General features: G+C 32.1%; 1 pseudogene; it reads right to left on the bottom strand.

The window, feature by feature from the left end:
• Positions 1–1,075: 1,075 nt before the first annotated feature.
• Positions 1,076–1,194, bottom strand: LOC112476956 (annotated as a pseudogene).
• Between the last annotated feature and the right edge of the window lie 19,734 nt (positions 1,195–20,928).

Genomic DNA, 20,928 nt, shown 5'->3' with positions numbered 1-20,928 from the left:
TCAAATGGTGGAACATGGTGACCAGAGCCCGTCCCCATGGCATCATCTTTCTTGGAGATCTTCTAGCTAGAGTCTCTGGTCCCCTGCAACGTGGCACAGCAGGAGCTCTTGGGGCCATTTTGGCTCCCAAAGGGTGGTCAACCTCCTGGCAGAGGCTCACTTCTCTCTGCTGTGCCCTGGCCCCTGGGGACCTCCTCTGAGGATCCCTACATGAGCCTAGCATTGCAAACTCAGTTTTTCTGTGAGAAGCTGCAATGAAATTTTATTTAAAATACAACTGAACCATGAAATAAGGTTCTGATGTAAATTACTTTAAAATTATTAGAGAGCTATACATTTATTTAGACAAAATTTTATTATGTATTACTCTTATAGTCCATAAAGGAAACTAATGGAATTAAACTAGTTATGGTATTACTAGAGTGTCTTTAAATTCTACGTCTGAAGTTTTTAATCACATTTCAGCTCCAAGGCATTAATACACTGTTTTTTTCCATGCAGTATTTTCCCTTATGTCCCCAAGACTATTAATGGTACAACAGCATCTCTTTTTTTTTGAAGTGTTCTATTATAGCCTCTTCCAAACATAACATTCTTCTTTCAGTTTTGATGCTGGTCCATTCTAAATTTACTATACTTCTATTTGTTCAATTAAATCACATGGAAATTAAACAGCTCTGTCCAAAATGCAAATTTCCTGAAAAACTGAGTGTCAACAATGGAACACTGGTCTGGCCTGTCATGTCAATCTATCTTACTAACTTCTTGGCTCTTTAAATTTTAATTTCTCTCTTCTAAAGGAGTTGGCAATTTATTTTGCCTCCAGCTGAAATATATTAAATTTGATAAGCTACCCTGTTGCACCCAATTTGGTGTTAAAAGTTAACACAGCTTCTTCTACTTGTGTGATGCTTTATTTCTGTGATATCTTTAACTAGTGTGTTTTACGTGCATATAAATCATGAGTGTGGTGGTTAATTTTTTTTTTTTTTTTTTTTAGGTGAAGCAACCCTTGGTTGACCTCACAGATTGCAAGGACCTTGTCAACTTACAATCTCCTATTTTTTATTTGTTACACTTACAGCACCTGGTCTTCCTAGGTGGTCTCCCATCCAAGTGCTAACCAGGCCCCACCCTACTTAGCTTCCAAGATCTGACGAGATCGGGCTTGTTCAGGGTGGCATGGCCATAGATATAATGGTTAATTTTATGTGTTCACTTAATTGGGCCATAAGGTGTGTAGGTATTTGGTTAGATATTATTTTGGGTGTATCAGTGAGGATATTTCTGGAAGAGTTTAACATTTGAATCTGTATATTGAGTAAAGCAGATTGCTCTCCTCAGTATTCTGGGGGGTGCTTCATGCAATCTGTTGAAGGCCTGAATAGAATAAAAGGTTAAGAGAGAATTCACTCTATCTGCCTGATTGTCTCAGAGCAGTGACATCTGCCTTCCCCTCCTGTCTTTAGACGGGCTCTGGAATTATACCTTCAGCTTGCCCAGGTCTTCAGTTTACTAACTGCATTCTTGGGACTTTTTAGCCTCCATAACCACATGAGCCAGTTCTTTATAATAAATCATATATATAATATATAATAAATTATATATACACATGCATACATATTTGGTCTGTTTCTCTTGAGGATCCAGCCTAATAAAATGAGGATCTGTTAAAAAGCATTTAATAAAATGATTTATTAAAACTGGAGGTGAAGGAATGAGAACTAAGATTCCTCATTAGCTACAAATCCCAGATGATGCCAATACTTGAGTAGCAAGTAGCAGGGATGTCAAGCATTTGGCTTTTGCTCTGTAACAGATTATGAAATTGTAGTAATGCTCTCATTAGTGTACTATATACTTTCTGTGAATACAGTAAACTTTAGTTTTAAAAACCAATTGAGGTAACTTGTATGCCTTGATTTTGTAGTTTGTTTCAGGAAAGATAAATCTGTAAACTCAAAAATGACTTTACACCTTACTTCAGGAAATTTCTGAAACCCAGGATGAATGAGACAAAAGCTTCACCAACTTTACCCAGTCTACATCAGTTCTCTGTCTTAAAGATTCACCTTAAACCATATGAGCCAAGACTCCCCAAAACCCTATATACATCCAACTATGACTTCCCCTTGCTGAGATGGTTCAACGACTCTGTCAGGTGTTTTCTCTTAAGGCAGTGAGGTCAAATAAACTAAGTTTTGCTTTTTAACAGGCTGTCCAGTGATAATTCATAGGGTTTTTTTTTTAACTTAGATTAATCTTTTTGAAGACATTTGAGTGGCAATTAAACACAATGCGTGTTTTCCAACAATGTAGATAGCTTGATTTAGTAACTATGAAAAGCAGTCTTTGTACAAATGTAGATAATAGCAACTAAATCAGGACTGCCACCTGACCAACAGTGAATGTTTGAAAGATGCATTCAAAAATCAATGATGTTTAAAAGCGATGTTAAAGTATACATTTAGAATCGCTGAAATACAGTTCTTCGTAATTTATTACTAGATGTCATGTGCACATAAGTACTTTGTATAATAAAGAATGGAAATCTGAGAATAGAATTAAACTATTTAGGAGAATTCCAAAGGCTGAGAGCAGAACTGGTATATAACTTGTAGGATCCAGTGCAGAATGAAAATGTGGGGCCCTTTGTTCTAAAAGTAAGGTATCAAAGTGCATTAAACCAGTCGTGGGACCCTTTCAAGCTTGGGGTCACATATTTGGGAAGGTGGCCCTGGCCCACCATACCTGACACATTGAACAGTGAGTCCCCACTGCTGCAGAGTAGCGTTGTAATTAAGAACACAAATGGGAGAGCCAGTCTACATCACTCAAATATGAGCTTTGCCATTTACATTTTCATGTCATTGAGCAAGTTAAGTAACTACTCTGAGCCTAATTTCTCCATCTTTAAATGAGGATAATTATAACACCTATGAAATAGGGTTGTTGAGAGAATTAAATCAGTTCAAAATATAGTGTTAAAAAAAGATAAACTCTGATAGAGGCTGGGGGTGTTTATTTCCTCCCCTCTTTTGGTCATTTAGCAGAAGGCTAAAGTCGTGGGACTCTTATTCGACAGAGCCTCCAACTAACAGCACCAATATTGCTATTCACACTTTCTAGTTGAGCACCTCAGCTCAATTTACTGAAGATTATTTCCTGTGCCAGAAGTGTCCATTATTACATAGTTGAATATATGGTCTTAGCTCCTTTGCCATGATTAGAGTCTGTCTTCTGGAGCCCCTCCCATGGTTCAGCCAGCTGCTTGCTCTCAGGCCAAAATATATCTCTGTGCAAATGATGAAAAGATGGGGAGACATGGATTTGCTGGAGATTTTATATATAACCTGTTGCTATTGGTGGGTGTGCAGCAAATGCATAGGGCATTCCTAAATACAACATATGTACTATGTGTTTTCTATTAGCCATTGCTGATAAGACTATATTGACTCTGCCTTAAAGGTGTGGAAATTTCCTTGAAAAATAAAATTATTTTATTTCTTATTATTCCTTGTATTAGTGTCATGTGGTTGCCTAAAAATATAACCACACGTTTAGCACCTTAAAAAGACAGATTCATTTTCTCACAGTTCTAGAGGACAGAAGTCTGAAATAAAATTTTCAGTGGGGTCATACTCATCAAAGGGCGCTGGGGGAGAATCTATGCCATGCTTTTTCTCCAGCTTCTAGTAGCAACCAGCAATCCTTGGCATTCCTTGGCTTGTGTCTGCAGCACTTCTATCTCTGCCTCCATCTTCATATCACCTTCTCCTCTGTGGATGTCTTCTTCTCTGTGTGTCTGTCACTAAACTGATTCTTCTTCTCTCTTATAAGAATCATGTGATTCTATTTAGGGTCCACACAGATAATTCAGGAAAATTTCTGCCTTTCAAGATCACTTACTTTAATTTATTAAAAACTAATTTAATCACATATTTTCCTATATAAGATGATATTCACTTTTGACCATATAAGGTAATAGTCACAGGTTTGGAAGATTAGGATGTGGACATACCTTTTGGAGGGTCAACATTTAGCCTACTACAGTCCCCATTTATCACTGTCCTCAGTCTATTAAGCAGCATTTCTCAACTTTTTTTTATGTGCATTAGAATTACATAGGGAGCTTTAAAAAGTCCTAACACCGGTATTGCTCACCAAAAATAACAATATAATTACCTTGCGGAATGATCTGGGCATCAGAAATCTTTTAATCTCGCCAGCTGATTTTGAAATTTAGCCAGGTGAATTAGGTAACAGCTTAAAATTCTCTGGGGATTGTCAATTAAAGACAACTGTGAAAAGAGGTATTATTCTAACAGATTTTACTGTTTTTTTTTTTCTTTTTAGCGATTTACATTAGAAATTTATATTATAAAAAACCTAGGGAATGAAGTGAGGGGGGATTTTAATTACATAATTACAGATTTTGCTGAATTAATATTGGTAGTATAAACCAATAAACCAAGTGGTAGTATAAACAATTGTAAGAGTTTCATATTACTGATCAGGTAGCACAAACAGTCTACGGTAAATTAAGTGAAAATACCAGCAAATCAAAGTACTATGCTGAGAAGTATACCCAAAGAATTTTGGTAGAAATAAAAATGCTGGGGTGAATTTAACATGGCCCATCTATTTCCTAAAGATATTCCCTTCACTGAGGGATAGGGACATAGTAGGGGAGAGGATGGGAGGTCATCATCTTTGAAAAGTGATTTTGTGGCAGTTTTCTGTAGACTGTAGACACTGGTAGAATGTTCTGTAGTTTAAATAGATTCAATCCAAATGCAATCAGGGGAATGAGAGGACCCTAAGGACTGGAGATCAAATAGTGGCTTGTAACTTCATAGGGCAAGTGGGTATGGTTGCAACAATAGATTGCAGAGCTGGATTAGTTACTAAAATAATCTGCCTTAAGGGATCTTTGTAGACTCTATTGTTCATGACCCTAAGGACTGAAAAGGAGGATTTATTTTAACTACAAATTTTTTTTGATTGCATAACTGAAAAATATGTATGTGTGTGTATGTATCTAACTAATTTCCAGAAATGTGTGAATCCAAAGACTCAGAACTCCTTGAATGAATGGGAGATTAGATACCCATGTGAAATTCTCCTATAATGATTTCTGATGTTTGGACTTTGGTTCTTCCCCTTAGCCTTTCTCAGTGAAACCAGGAGACATTCGCTAATGTAACTATGCATACGAAGAGAGAAATGCGAAGATATTTAAAGGAATTTTAAACATAGACTCTCAGGTAACACTTTGGATTTTGTCACATTAATATGTGAAACAGCTATATCATTTTAGACATCTCCAGAAGTACAAACTAGTTCCATTGCTTCATACACTTTTCAATTAATCATTATTATTAATATTATTATTAATGTATATGAACCACATAGAAACTCATTTTAGAAAAAATGGTTTTGATTCACATTTTCCGATTGAGATATAGCATATTTTTATATCTATTCATATTTTGTTGAAAATTTTTTTCAAAAAAATTTTTATCTTAATTTTTTTGAATTTTTTCTTATTTTTAAAATTTTATTTTTCAATTAGCATTGAGATTTAATATTATTTTATATTAGTTTTATGTGTACAGCATATATATAATTTATTTAAATTATGAAGCGATCCCCACAATGGGTCTAGTACCTACCTGGCACTATACATGTTTATTACAATTTATTGAGATATTCCCTATGCTTACTTTACATCCCCATGATTATTTTGTAACTACCAGTTTGTATTTCTTAATCCTTTCAACTTTTCCACCTCCCCTCACCCCTCTCATTTGGCAATCATCAGTTTGTTCTCTGTATCTATGAGTCTGTTTTCATTTTGTTTATTTTGTTCTTATGTTCCACATATAAGTAAAATCATATGGTATTTGTCTTTCTCTGTCTGACTTATTTCACTTGGCATAATATCTTCTGGGTCCACCCATATCGTTGAGAATGGTAGGATTTCATTTTTTATGGCTGAGTAATATTCTATTGTATATCTGTATCGTTACTTATTAATCTAATTATCTATTGATGGGTATTTGGGTTACTTCCATATCTTGACTACTGTAAATAGCACGGCAGTGAACATAGGGATGCATATATCTTTTAGAATTAGTGTTTTGGTTTTCTTCGGGTAAATATACAGAAGTGCAATTGCTGGGTCGAAAGGTAGTTCAATTTTTGATTTTTTGAGGAACCTCCAAACTGTTTTTCATAGTGTATGTACCATTTTGCAATCCCACCAACAGTGCGCAAAGGTTTCTTTTTCTTCACATCTTCACCAACACTTGTTGTTTGTTGATTTATTGATGATAGCCATTCTGATAAATGTGAGGTGATATCACATTATGGTTTTAATTTGCATTTATTTCTCTGATGATTGGTGATATGATAACATCTTTTCATATGTCTATTAGCCATCTATGTGTCCTTTTTGGAGAAATTCCTATTCAGACTCTTTGACCATTTTTTAACTGGATTTTTAAAAATAAATTTATTTATTTAAATTAGTTTCAAGTATACAGTACATTGGTTAGACATCTATAATGCTCATAAAATGATCCCCCAATTGCTCCCTCCTCCCCTGGCCCTCCACTTAGCCATCATATTAATGCTACTATGATGGCTAAGTGGAATCTCTCTGCCATGCTTCCCATCCCTGTGCTCAGCTATCAACTACTTCTTTAACCCTTCACCCCATTCTCCCAGCCTCCCAACCCCCCACCCCATCTGTCACCAAATTGTTCACTATATTTGTGAGTCTGTTTTTGATTAGTTTGTTCTTATTGTTCCTTAGATACCACATTTAAGTGAAATCATATGGCATTTATCTTTCTCTGTCTGACTTATTTGTTTGTTTTTTTGGTGTTGAGTCATATGAGTTCTTTATAAATTTTGGATATTAAGCACTTATCAGATGTATCATTGGCAAATATCTTCTCCCATTCAGTAGGTTGTCTTTTTGTTCTGTTGATGGTTTCTTTTGCTGTGCAAAAACTTTTTAGTTTGATGTAGTTCCATTTTTTTAATTTTTTTTTTCTCTTGCCTGAGAAGATATATCAGAAAAATATTACTAAAAGCTATGTCAGAGAGTTTTCTTGTAGGAGTTTTGTGGTTTTGGGTCTTACATTGAAATCTTTACTCCACTTGATTTTATTCTTGTACATGGTGTAAGAAGGTAGTCCAGTTTCATTTTTTGCATGTATCTGTCCAGTTTTCCCAACATCATTTATTGAATATACTGATTTTTTGAGGAACCTCCAAATTGTTATTATTTGACAATATACAATTATTGTATATTCTTGCCTCCTTCATCATAGATTAAATGACCATATAGGATGGATTTACTTCTGGGCTCTCTATTTTGTTCCATTGATCTATGTGTCTGTTTTTATGCCAGTACTATGCCTTTTGATTACTATAGCCTTATAATATAGTTTGATACCAGCTTCTTTTTAAATTTCCATTTGCACAAAATATCTTTTTTCATCCCTTTACTTTTAGTCTGTGTGTCTTTTGATCTGAAGTGGATCTCTTTAATTTGTAGTTTGCTTTCTGAAAGATTTTATTTCTTTATTTTCTTTTTTGTATGCCACAAAAACTAAAAATGTGATTCTATAATTGTTTCTGGCTTTGTTTTAAATATATGCACACACACGATGTATATTTAATACACTTCGATAACTATTGGTGAGTATATAGTTTGTCAAGGCAATGTTGCAATAACTCAGGCACATAAAATCACAAGCATGAGTACCAATGTGTTAACACAATGTAAGATCCTCTTGACTCATCATAAAAATATCAGATACATTTTGAAGAATAGAAAAACATTTTTCTTACCAAAAATTTCACTTAGCAGACTGACAAGAGGGTATGAAATGGGTTAAATATCTCTTATTAATGAAACTCGTATGGGTCACATTGTTACAGTGTTTTTGATATTTTATTATTTCGCTTTGGTTCTTAGAGTTTTCATCTCTCTGTTTACATTATACATGTTCTTGCAAATTGTTCATTTTTTACATTAGAGTTCTTAATATAGTAATCATAGTTATTTTAAACTCTCTGTCTGATCATTTCAAAATTTGTGCCATATCTAGATGCTTGCTTTGTGTCTTCAGTCTGTGCCTTTTTCTGACTTTTATTATGACTCATAATATTTTTTTTGAAAGCTAAACATGACATATTAGGTAATAAGAACTGAGGCAAATAGTGTGAGATTAAATTAATTGGCTAGAAATTGGGCTATTTAATGTTTGCTATAACAGTAGGTGTCAGCGGCTTCACATTTTTTTTCTCTTGTTGCCTGTGTGCTTCCTTAACTTCTTCATAAATATAATCTGTGCCTTATAATATTTCCAGTTACAATTCTCTGTTATTATATCAGAGAACTGTTCAAGTGGTGATAACATATTGAGAAAGGCAAATATTCTATCATCTTTTTATTAAATCTCAGTATTTTAGTGGGCTTGTGTTCCTTGGATGTAAACTTCACAAGTGTTTCTTACCTTTTTTTCTCTCTTTCACTCATGTGAGATTGGAAGACTACTGAGTAGTTATATTAGGTAACTACATCTCTGCCTATGTGGATAAAAGTCTCTGGTAAAGTTTTTACACTGTACAGTTGGTCTTTTATGAAGTTCACACTAGGTATACCTCATGATAGTTATTACCTAGTAAGAATTATGTTATGGCAATATAGAAATGTACAAGAATATGTATATAAGCCCTTCAAACAAGAATAAAGACAATATTATGATACTTTTATTTGTGGCTTGCAAATTATTTAAACATGTTTTCTATATGGTTCATATGAATAGTCTTATATTTCCACAACCATAATTTAGTCCATATTTCTCTAACAATAAAATTGATATTTTAAAAATAGATTAAAAATACCAAGATATTAAAACATTACAAATCAAAAACCAAGATGAAAACTGTTTACTTAATTATGGCATGAATTAATCGTAATTTTATAAACAGACATCGCTTCATTGATAGTTTACTTAAACCACATAAAACACAATAACATATTCTATTTAATTCTGTTGATTAACATTACTTTCTCAGAGTTCATTTGATTTTCATTGAGAGGATAGAGAATTTTCAAACATTTTTAAATGCCCAATGGACTGAAAACAGTTGAAAATCATAATTTAGAGGAAGAAAATGATACACTAAAATTTAATAACTAAGCATGGCAGTAACTAAAAACCATGTAAGAAAGCTTAATAGCTTCAGCTACACCAAAATTAATATAAGGCAGCAATAAACACATTTATGTATAAAAAGAATGGTATTTTCAAGTCATAAAATGCAGTGTTAATATAACATATGCATTGAGAACTTACAGATCAACAAGAAAACAGATAAACACTCCAAAGAGTAAGCGGATAAAAGTTATAAACAAGCATTTTACAAATGAAGTAAACAAATGTAAAAATGACATTGGCCCTTGTATAGGCAATGAAATAAAAACTAACAAATAATATAATGTTTTTCTCCTTTTAGATCAGCATGTTTAACAATATCAAGTCCAATATCAAGTCTGAATTAGCATTTTGCAAAATAAATATTTTCATGCACATAAGCATATGAGTCATTATAAACTTATGGAAGGCATTGTTATAATTTTGAAATTTTAAAATATGTATTTTGGTTGACTCACATGTCATACTTCTAGCTAGTAATCATTCTGCAGAGTTAATAAAATAATTGCACAAAGGGGCATGTCAAGATCTTGCCACTAAAGAATTTGTTATAATAAAGAAATGAAGTAAAACAAAAAACTAGATATTCTAGACAACCATTAATAAGTACATACTGAAATAAAATAAAATAACATAGATGCATTCTATGCATTACTAAAAATTTATGAAAACTGTAACTACGCATGTTTAAAATCAATCTATTAACTCATTTATTTCGAGACTTGTAAAAGTAACTCAAAAGGTTTAAATGTTGTAAAGATATGTATTGTATAATTTTCTGTGTGTGTATATGCATAATCTAATTTGCTCTATTTGTTAAGGCTCTATGACCTACAACAACAGAGAATCCAATAAAAGTAAATTATGCCACAAAATAATCTTTTTGATTATATACGATTAAGTCCAAGACTTTCAGTTTTGGTTTGATCTAGAAGTTTACTAATATTTTCATAGGACCAGATTTTTCCAGTGATTTTATTTTCAGCTCTACTTTGCTAACTTTATTCTAGAAGTTTTTCTGTTTTGATTGTAGAATGTCTGCTAATTGTGATCAGTGTTACATTCATCGTTCTTATGTCTATCTATAATGGTTTACAATGGCTTATTATTCTAAAACCAAAGAGAAAATTTCCTAGAATTTTAAGTAGGTTTTTAAAAATTGCATTGTGTCTGTCCTTTTCCTGAACTATTCCCTGGAAATGGAGATAGAGTCACTTTTATAATTAATATCCTAAATTGAAGCTGAGTGTGCTAACAGCTTAATTGCACATGACTGCATGGAGAAAGGTTGGATTCATCTCCCCAAAGGACACTGTGTAACCTTGAAACTGACACTAGGCTAGGAATCAAGTTCACATGTTACTGAGCATACAGAGAAATATCTGAAAGCATGTTCATCAAAATATTAGCAGTAGTTATCTCTAGGTACAAGTATTTGAATATTTAATGATGAAAAGATATTATTTTATAGACCAATTAAAAAATACTGCTCTATGTTTCTCCTCAACTTTTGGGGGATGTAATTGACATATAGCATTGTGTAATTTTAAAGTGTATGATGTGATATTTGATACATGCATATATTGCAAAATTATTACCATAATAAGATTAATTAACATCCATCACCTCACATAATTACAATTTTTGTGTGTGTGGTGCAAACATTTAAAATTTATTCTCTTAACAGCTTGCAAATATACTATACTGTTAACCATAGCCACCATACTGTACATTAAATCTCCAGAACTTATTCATTTTATTACTGGAAGTTTGTACACTTTGACCGATATCTTCCCATTTCCTTCATCCCCGCCCCAGCCTCAGGCAACCAACAATCTATTCATTGTTTCTATGAGATTGACTTTTTTAGTCAATCATATAAGTGAGACTGGACAGTATTTGTCTTTGTCTAATTTCATTCAGCATAATGTCTTCAAAGGTCATCCATGTTGTCACAAATGGTTCTTCTTTTTTACAGCTGAATAATATTCCATTGTGTATATGTGTGTATGTGTGTGTGTGTACACACACACATACACACATACATATTTGCACGCCACATTTTCTTTATCCATTTTTCTGTCAATGGACCCTCAGCTCGTTTCTATATCTTGGCTGCATTGTGAATAATGCTGCAATGAATATGAGGGTACAGATATCTCTTGCTTTAAGTTTTTAAATATTAATTTGATTGGTAAAATATGTAGCAGAAATTGAACCAAACTTTATTATTATTGGTAAAATATTCTGAAATCCTTCACATATTTGGGAAATTAACCACTTCATGAAGTTTGGTGCTAAGACGAGTTTACCTTCAACTATAGAAACAGGATAAACCAGATACTTATTTTTTCAGCTTCTCTTGCGTAGGAAGTCAAACCCAGACTCCTAGGCTCTGCATTGAGATATTTTGATAAAAAGAAGCATAGAAGATGGCAAATCAACTCTGGATCAGCAACAAAGGTGATGTCTAATTTCCAGAAGAAACAGTTGCAATAGAGCCTCTGGGGCTCCCATTATCCAGTGCTGGCCCTGTTTACATTAAAGTCAGATGCATATGTGTTTGGTAGCAGTAGAAATGAAGTCTTATCCAAATAGTTCTGAAACTTTTTTTGACTTATTATTTAAAGCTTCCTTTATTCCTCTTGGTTTTCCAAGACTGGTTTCAGTATTTCCTACATTAGTATGAGCAACCCAAAACATAAATTGTATTTGCTCTTACATCTGCTTGAACTGGTGTCTATTAGCAATCAAGAACTGTGACCTATAGAGAACACATCTAACAAAGTGGAGAGGAGATTTGCCTCATGAGGAAGATATTTAGAATTTACATAGCACAATCTAGATAATAGATTTAGAAGTATGTGAATTGGTTCCAGCATACTATTGCTTATAATTGCGAAGATGTCCTTTATGATACAGAATTTAGCATTAAAATGGTACCAAATATTAGCTCTAATTTCATAAAGGTTCTCAGACATTTCAGTTCCTTACTGAGAACATAGCTGTGGCATTGATAAAGGAATTAACTTTCCAAGTGTTTATTCCACTGCATGTTAGATAAGGCAGTTCTTAGAACTATCATCTTATGCTTAATGGAGGACTGCAGAAACCCCAAACCATTGTAGTGAGTATTTAAGCTAATACTCTAATTCTAGAGTATACACTTGACCACTATGTGTAAGACTGTAGAAAGGCATGAAAGAAACCTGTAAAATTAAGGTACAGGGTTAGGATAGAGATTAAAAAAAATGTCTTTTTCTGTTTAATGAGGCATGAGTCAAAGCACACATATATGTTATCCAAAATTTCATGAAAAACTACATTAATAGCCCTAAAGTGAACTTCAAATACATCATAGAATATGTTAGTTAGTCTATAATGCAGGTAGCTGGTAAAAACAGTCAAATCTTGGTTCTCTGACTGAGCATGATTTTGCACAATATAGAAAAAAAAACATTACCATTACAGTACACTAACTATAAGCATGAGACAGATTATAAACACATAGAATAATTCAAGAAATGCTAAATGATATAATTAGGTTCATGAACATATGACATAAATGAGGGCATGCTGTGAGAAATTTTTCTTCTAATAAGTGGTGTTGTAGCAACCACTATGTCTCATGTATTGGGGGTTTTTAGGGAACTAAAAAAAAAACAGTTCTGCACTTGTAGACTTATAGTAGAATAGTTTAATAAAGGACAACAGTACATATATAGTATGTCACAAGGTTATTTTCAAATGGATGGAAAAATAAAAGGTAGATAATGGTAAAGGAAATTGGTATGCCAGGATTGAGATGAGAGTTAAATTAAAACATAAAAAGTAATAAATGAGCAAATCTTGAAGATGATAGAGTATGCTGGGAAATTTCTGTGGCATTTATGGCAATGAAAAGATTCTAAGGCAGGGGAGAACCTTGCATTTTCAAGGAACAGCAAGAAGATCAGTGTAGCAAAGTAATTAAAAGGAAGAGTACTAGAAATAAGCTCAGGGAAATAATGGAGAGTTGAGTCATAAAGGGACCGGTGGGCTATTTTATGGATTAAATGTTTTACTCTAAGTGTATGTGTGCCATTGCAAGGTTTTGAGTAGAGAAGAGATATGGTCTGATTAAGATTTTAAAAGAGTTATCCTGGAAGCTGTTGACTAAAGAGGGGGGATGGGAGGCAAAAATAGAAGCAGACATTGCAATTAGGGACTTATTGTACTAATTTAGGAAAGAGGTGATCATGACTGTGACCAGGGTAACTATAGTGAAAACATACCCAGTAAAGGGGTGTAAGAAAAGCAAATAATGTATGAAGAAAACAAAATAAATGTGGAGTCCTGGAAACCAAGTGAAGAAAGGGATTAAGAAAAAGAGAATGATCAAATGCACCAAATGTTGCTGGTAGCACAAATGAAATGAGGTCCAGAAACTGACTATTGGAATCAACAATGTGGATAACTTGGCTTTTGTAATAAATACAATTTTGGTTGGAGTGCTGGGCATGAAAGCCAGAGAAGACTAGATTTAAGAGAGTATGGACAAAAAGGAATTGGAGAAAGTAAATATAGACAACCCTTTCAGGAGCATCATTGCAAAATTAAGTGGTAGCTTATTCAAATGTGTGATCAAGAATTTTTTTTCCTCTTTTTTATTAAAAATAATTAAGAAATGTTTGAATGGTAATGACAATGATCCAGACAAAAGGGAAATTTTTATGTTGGAGAGAGAAAAAGGATAAAATTGCTATAGGCAGTATCTTTAGGTGGGTAGATTTAGTACCACAGGGATTTTGGAATGATATAGGATCATGTAAAAGTCATCCTTGATAGTAGGCAACATGAATAATATATATGGCTCTGATTCTAAAAGGTGGGGAGGTAAGGTGTTGGAAGTCTGTGGAATTTCTCTTCTAATTGCTTTAAATTCACAATGAAGTAAGATGTAATCTATTAACTGAAAATATATGTATGCCCTCCATATGTGGGTAGAAGCATCTTTTCTCAAGTGTATGTTTGTGTTTGGGAGAGGAATAGAAGAACTGTGTCATTTTGGTGTTACATGTTATTAATTTCTGTTAATATGTAGTCTCACAATAGCAACATTTCTGAACACTAACATGGGTAGCTATTTTTCCTAGCAATATAAGAACATATGAAAGTCTATTCCATGAAATTTGAATCAGAGAGTAAGAAAATTGTTGGGGAACTTGAAAAATTAACTTTAAATCCTTGACCTTCAGTAATATTTGTTCAAACCAACCCAAGTGGAATGATTGCTATTTTGTTTATGGCTCAGATTTAGTTATATTCAAACTGAATCCATGATATTTACTCTTAAGGTTCACTTACATGTCAATAATTTCTATCAGTTTTTATTGCAGATTTTCATGTTAAAAATAGAAGTTTGACATGTTATTTCTGTTTGCACTTTGATTTTAGATAGTATACACATATATAGATAAGGAACTCAGAAATCAATAATTTTGAGTACACTATGATAGAGAGCATTATTACTTAGGACAAGCAAACAGAACAGAAAATTAGTTTAGATTTGCTAAAATAAAACCAGATATTTTTGGAAATGACATAGCTATTAGAAATGTTGACAAAAATTGGAGAAGAAAATATTTGATCTACCATGATCGACTTTATATCACATAAAATATCAAAGTAATAAACATTCAGAATCTTTTTCATTCATTAATATATTTTCGTGTATTTGTAACATGTAGTTTTAGAAAAGCTCTTTGACTTTAATACCTAAAACTAAATTTACTTAAGAGAACAAATACTTCAACACCTTATATACTTGAGATACCCAATAATATTAGTCCTCAAATTTCTTGATTTTTTTGTTAAACAATTTTATGTGTATGTGTGTTTGTGCATGTGTATGTGTACGTGTGTGTGTACGTGTGTGTATAATTACTTCAGACTGGCAATCTGGAACACTTAATCATTGAAATCTTGTTACTGTTAAGTGTAGATGGTCATTTGGGGTAATTTGAGCTAAAGATAACAAATAAGAGATTTGAGAGAATTGTTCCCTTCATTCATTCAGTCAGGAAATTAAGAAATATTTATCGAGTACCAATACCAAGTCCAGTGATGGTACTGGGAATATTAAAAAGTATAAGCACAATCAATCTCTAACCTCAAAGAAAGGGCATTCCAGCAGACAGTTTCTATACCAGCAGCCCTAGGCTAAACCAATTATCCAAATGTTTTCTTTGGCTGACAGACTGTCAAAATTAGTGAATTATTTTCTTGTGCAGGTCAAGCACTCACCAATATTTTATTTATATCACGACTCTCTGTTTTTATACTCAGCCTGGCTCAGACATTTACAAAACCTGACTAACCCTTGCACTATATATATGTACAAACCCTGATATTATACATGAATACATGATTGTGACCATACATTGGATTTGAGGGTCATTTTATAGTTTGCAAATGCTATTTGTTTCTAAATATTGGGGTTTATGAATATACAAAATAACAATTTACTCTCAAGATTCTAAGCCAATTGAAAAATGGTCACAAGGGTACAAGAGTAAGAAATCAAAGTAAAACAGGATCAGAAGATATGGCTTTGTGTTCAGTGTGGGCTTAAGGTTTTCCTTTCTTGAATTAAAATTACCTTCTAGGTCAAATGAAGTGCATAGAGGTACCTTCAGGCCTCTTCCAAAGGAGAATTTAAATGGCATGTTGTTGTTAGTTCCTGAGAGAGAGCCATGAGGTTAATTGTTCTCCTTAATTAAGTATGTATATATACATATACATACATACTATTCATATAAATATGCATATCTAAAAATTTCTATATGTAAACATATATATCTATATAGAGCTAAACATGAGTTCATACTAACGTTTCCAACTCTAATCCTTTACTATGTGGATCATTCTCTTCTGTTCCCAATGTTGATATATAACCTCTCAATCTAGTAGAAAGAAACTTGACTTACACCATCTGTCATTCATTTACTTAATTATTTAATTCCATTATACATGTATAGTGTTATCAGAATCATAACTTATGCCCCTTTATAAACAATTTCATCAAGTAAAGTACTTATATACAATATTTATATAGTTTTTTTTTCCTTTAGTCTTACAAATTCTATTCATTTACAAAATTACTTAGGCCTGCATATTCTTTCCTTATCACCTTCATTGTGGTTATTTTGTATATTTATGATATAGTTAGATTATTTGTCATATTCTGCATTCCATTATGGAATCCTCTGACCAGCTAAATTTACTTAAAAATTGCATTCATCAACGTTCACTCTTGTGCTTTAAAGTTCTATGGGTTTTCATCTGATCTTGGAAGCTAAGCAAGGTCGGGCCTGGTTAGTACTTGGATGGGAGACCACCTAGGAAGACCAGGTGCTGTAGGCGTAAAAAATAAAAAAATAAGGGATTGAAGCTGACAAGGTCCTTGCAATCTGTGAGGTCAACCTAAGATCACCTCACCTAAAAAAAAAAAAAAAAAAAGTTCTATGGGTTTTGACAAATGCATGTGTAATGTATTCACTATCATAGTATTATATAATATAATTTCATTGCTCTAAAAATCCCCGTTCTCTAACTTTTCAATCCCCCTCCTCTGAAAACCTAGCAGCCAATGATGTTTTCACTATCGCTATAGTTTTGCCTTTTTCAGAATGTCATATAATTGAAATCATAGTGGTATTTCACTAATACTTAATCTAAAATTCTCTAGTGACAAATGGTGTTGAGCATTTTTTCATATGCTATTTACTATCTGTATATATTATTTGGTGAAATATCTGTTCAGGTTTTATGCCTGTTTTTAATCACATTTTTTGCATTCTTATTGTTAATCTTAAAAACTTTTATATAAATTTTAAATGAAGTACAGCACTGTATTTCAATTTTATATTTATTTTCCTCCTAAGTGAGGATTTTTTTCAGTCCAATTTTTGAAAGAGTCATAACAATACATAGTAAGACCCATGTAAATGGATGCAATTAATTACTCTGTGCACCATTTAATTAACTTAGAATTTTATAAATACTAAAATTGTAACTGCATTCATATGAATGTATTAACCTTCAGGAGTATACACAGGTGCCTAATTTGTACACAGCAAGATATAAATATCAAATTAGATGTCGATTAATTGATTATAATATCTTGTTTGAGTAGCTATTTTAAATCTGACATTCAATAAACACCTATCGGAAATAGATGAAGTTTTGATCTGCATTTCCTCACCTATTTTCCGTCAAATTTTATTTGCCGTTTATTCAACTCCTAATATGTGTCAGATGCCATGTGTCGTTCTCATTCTCCTCTAAGAAACATTTTTCTAATTTTAACTCCTACCAATTGTGATCAATTCTGCTGCTAAATGTTTCTTTCTTTCCGAAACCAATTTGAATGAGGTGGTCCTAGGACTGTTTTATGCAAATAAAGTTGACAAATTTTTCTATTATCTTTAAACTTTAATTCTTCTTAGATCCCAATCAGTATCTACTTTATTCCAATTAATCTTAACTTTATTTCATCACTTCTCTTTAACTTAATGTTAAATTAAATGATCCCATTGTGACATCATTTATGATTTTATTGGTTTTAATCAGTAATAATCACTCATAGACATCCTTTTATAACAATGATTTGAGTGTGGTTCATTTTTGATTCTCTTAATAATAATTATTCACTAATATTCTATAGATAGATATATAAACTATATAAAAGTCAGGAAGCTTCTCAGTTTAGTTCAATATTTATTATTCTTTCATTAGTGCATCTTATGTATTTTAAATAAGACCTACTGATTAATTAAAACTAATATGATTCAAAGTTTAAGTGCCAACATTTATCAAATGTTTTTGGATTTCAAAATTATAGTAAGCAAATATTATCGCTCAGGTTAATACAAAAGCAATTTGGTTTTCTTATTTAAATAATAATATACTTTTATTTCATGAATGGAAATGTAATGGTAATAACTCATCACTTAACCTTTCTCTTCTCAAGAATTCCATACTCTTTTGTAATTATGCATTATCTTAATTGATATTTATCCAGCACTCTTGCTCATTTTTAATGATGCAGTTAATGAGAGGCAAAGGTTAAGTTGCATAAACTGACAAGTTTAAGTTGAATTTCATTATATACTATGGAGATAACTCATAGAATATTCAAGAAAATCCATTTCATTGATTTATTCTTTTATTCTGGATAATTTTGACACTCATATTTGAATAAAATATACAGGAGACACCCACTTAAAAGCTCTGGTTTATGCTACGGTCATACTTTACATTGTATCTATTTTTTTTCCTCTTTTCAGCAGCCAAAGTTCCCAACTGCAAACGCACAGCCACAAGAGGTTATCTCTGCAACATAAATTGCATTTTTTCACAAACACAGTTGTATGCTCATTCCTCTGAGACTAGTTAAAGTTTTGAGAGCTACTCTCAAAACTACTCTCTCATGTGAAAGTAAAGATAATTTAAAAATTTTTTTACAAATGTTGATTAAGCTATTTTTATTATGATCTAATTTAATGTTGAATTATATAATAGAAATATCAATCAGGACTAGAGTCAAGATATATTTCTGGTACAAAGCATATATAGAATATAATACCACATTCAATTGTATTTAGAGAAGGTGAGAGAGGGATTATTTTAAAGAAATCTTCATATCTTATCTATATTTTGCAGTTTCATCCCACTCTTACCAACTTTGAATCATGTTATTTTGCCAGACGTTCCTTAGTTTGTTGCATTTTTATTAAGCTAATCATTTCATCTACTTTTGCTAGAGAGAATTTAAAGATTGTCCATTCTTACATTGACACAAATAATAGTATCTCTTATAAAGTAAAATTAAATCCATAGAAAAATGATAATATATCCGAGGCAAGTACAAATAAATGTTTAAGCTTTTTCTTTTTTGATATTACCATATTTTGAAACATAGATATGACATAGATATATAAATATTAGACATTTATAGTCTTCTACACATTTCTTTAATTTCATAAACAATATTAAAGAATAGAAAAATAGGAAAATAATTGAAACAAGTATGATCGAGAAAAAATAATTGTCCTTAATGCATGAATGCTTGAAAATATATAACCAATCGCTTTCTTCCCATTAGTATAATGAAAAAATTATTGGTAGGAGAAGAAATACAAATAGTCAGCAAACACAACAAAGATGCTCATACTCATTAGATGACACTCAAGAATAGAGATTTCATATGAGTTTCATAAATCAAATTGATGTAATTTTGTTTATTATTAATACTTATCACTGCCAGAACTGTGCAGAGATGGAAAATTTTATAGAATGTTGAAACGCCTTCTAACAGTAAATAAATTTGTATTTTTGATTCAGAATTTCTGTAGCAAATTATCTTAATGATGCCAAGAAATATTATAAATAAATATGTCTTTTATAGCATTTTTCATAATAGAACAATTTGGGGAGCATTACACATATTTAATACTATGAGTTTTGCTTAGTAAACTGTGCTGCAATTATACGATGCATATTACATTGCCATTAAAAGTAAATATTCAAAGACTATTTAATGGTATAAAAATAATTATAATAGTAACAAGGTAGGTGAGACAGCTGTAAATGCAATGTTACCCTAATTGTTCTAGTTTGTTGCATTTATTCACATAAAATGTCAGGAAGATAAATCACCAAAATTTTGACACTGGTTATCTCTTTGGTGGATCTTCATGTTTTTAATTTAGATATTTACTCGTAAAAATTTTAAACGAGATATTATTTAAAAATTGAAATACATAAATATTGAAAGAGAGTGAACTTAAATTATTTTTAACACATTGTTGAACAATCAATAATATTCTTCTACATTTTCAACAACAATTTTTTCAATATATGAGTGAGCATTAAAATTTCCCTTGTTTCAAAACATAAACCTACATAAGGAATAATTTACTTTTGAAAATTATAAAACATTTTTTGTATATACATAGATTTCACAACATAAATGAAATTAATTTTTTAAAATTAAATTTATTATGACATTGGTCAACAAAGCCACATAGGTCTCAAGTGCACAGTTCAATAACACATCATCTGTATATTGCACTGTGTGTTCACCCCCCCCAAAGTCAAATCTCCTCTATTAACATGTATTTGACCCCTTTTACCCTTATCTACCTGTTCCCCTCCCCGCTTCCCCTCTGGTAATCAATGAACTGTTGTCTGTGTCAATGAATTTTTATTTGTTTTGTTCATTTGTTGCTTTCAGTTTTATATGCCACATATGAGTGAAATTATTTTGTTCTCAGCTTTTTCTGTCTGACTTGTTTTGCTTGGCATGATAATCTCAATATCCATCCATGTTGTTGCAAATGGCAGTTTTTCATCTCTTTTAATGGCTGTGTAATATTCCATTGTATATACGTACCACATCTTCTTTATCCAATCATCCATCAAAGGACACTTAAATTATTTCCATGTCTTGGCCACTGCGAATAACACTGCAATAAATATTGGGGTGTATATATCTTCATTAGCAAAAGTTTTCAAATTTGGGGGGTAGATATCTAGAAGTGGGGTTGTTGGGTCATATGGTAATTCTATTCTTAGTTTTTTGAGGAACTTCCACATTGTTTTCCATAGTGGCTATACCAATTTATATTCCCACCAGTAGAGTATG

This window comes from Pteropus alecto, unplaced genomic scaffold (genome assembly GCF_000325575.1).
Source record: "Pteropus alecto unplaced genomic scaffold, ASM32557v1 scaffold81, whole genome shotgun sequence".
Lineage (NCBI taxonomy): Eukaryota > Metazoa > Chordata > Mammalia > Chiroptera > Pteropodidae > Pteropus > Pteropus alecto.
This window is presented reverse-complemented; position numbering and strand designations above follow the sequence as displayed.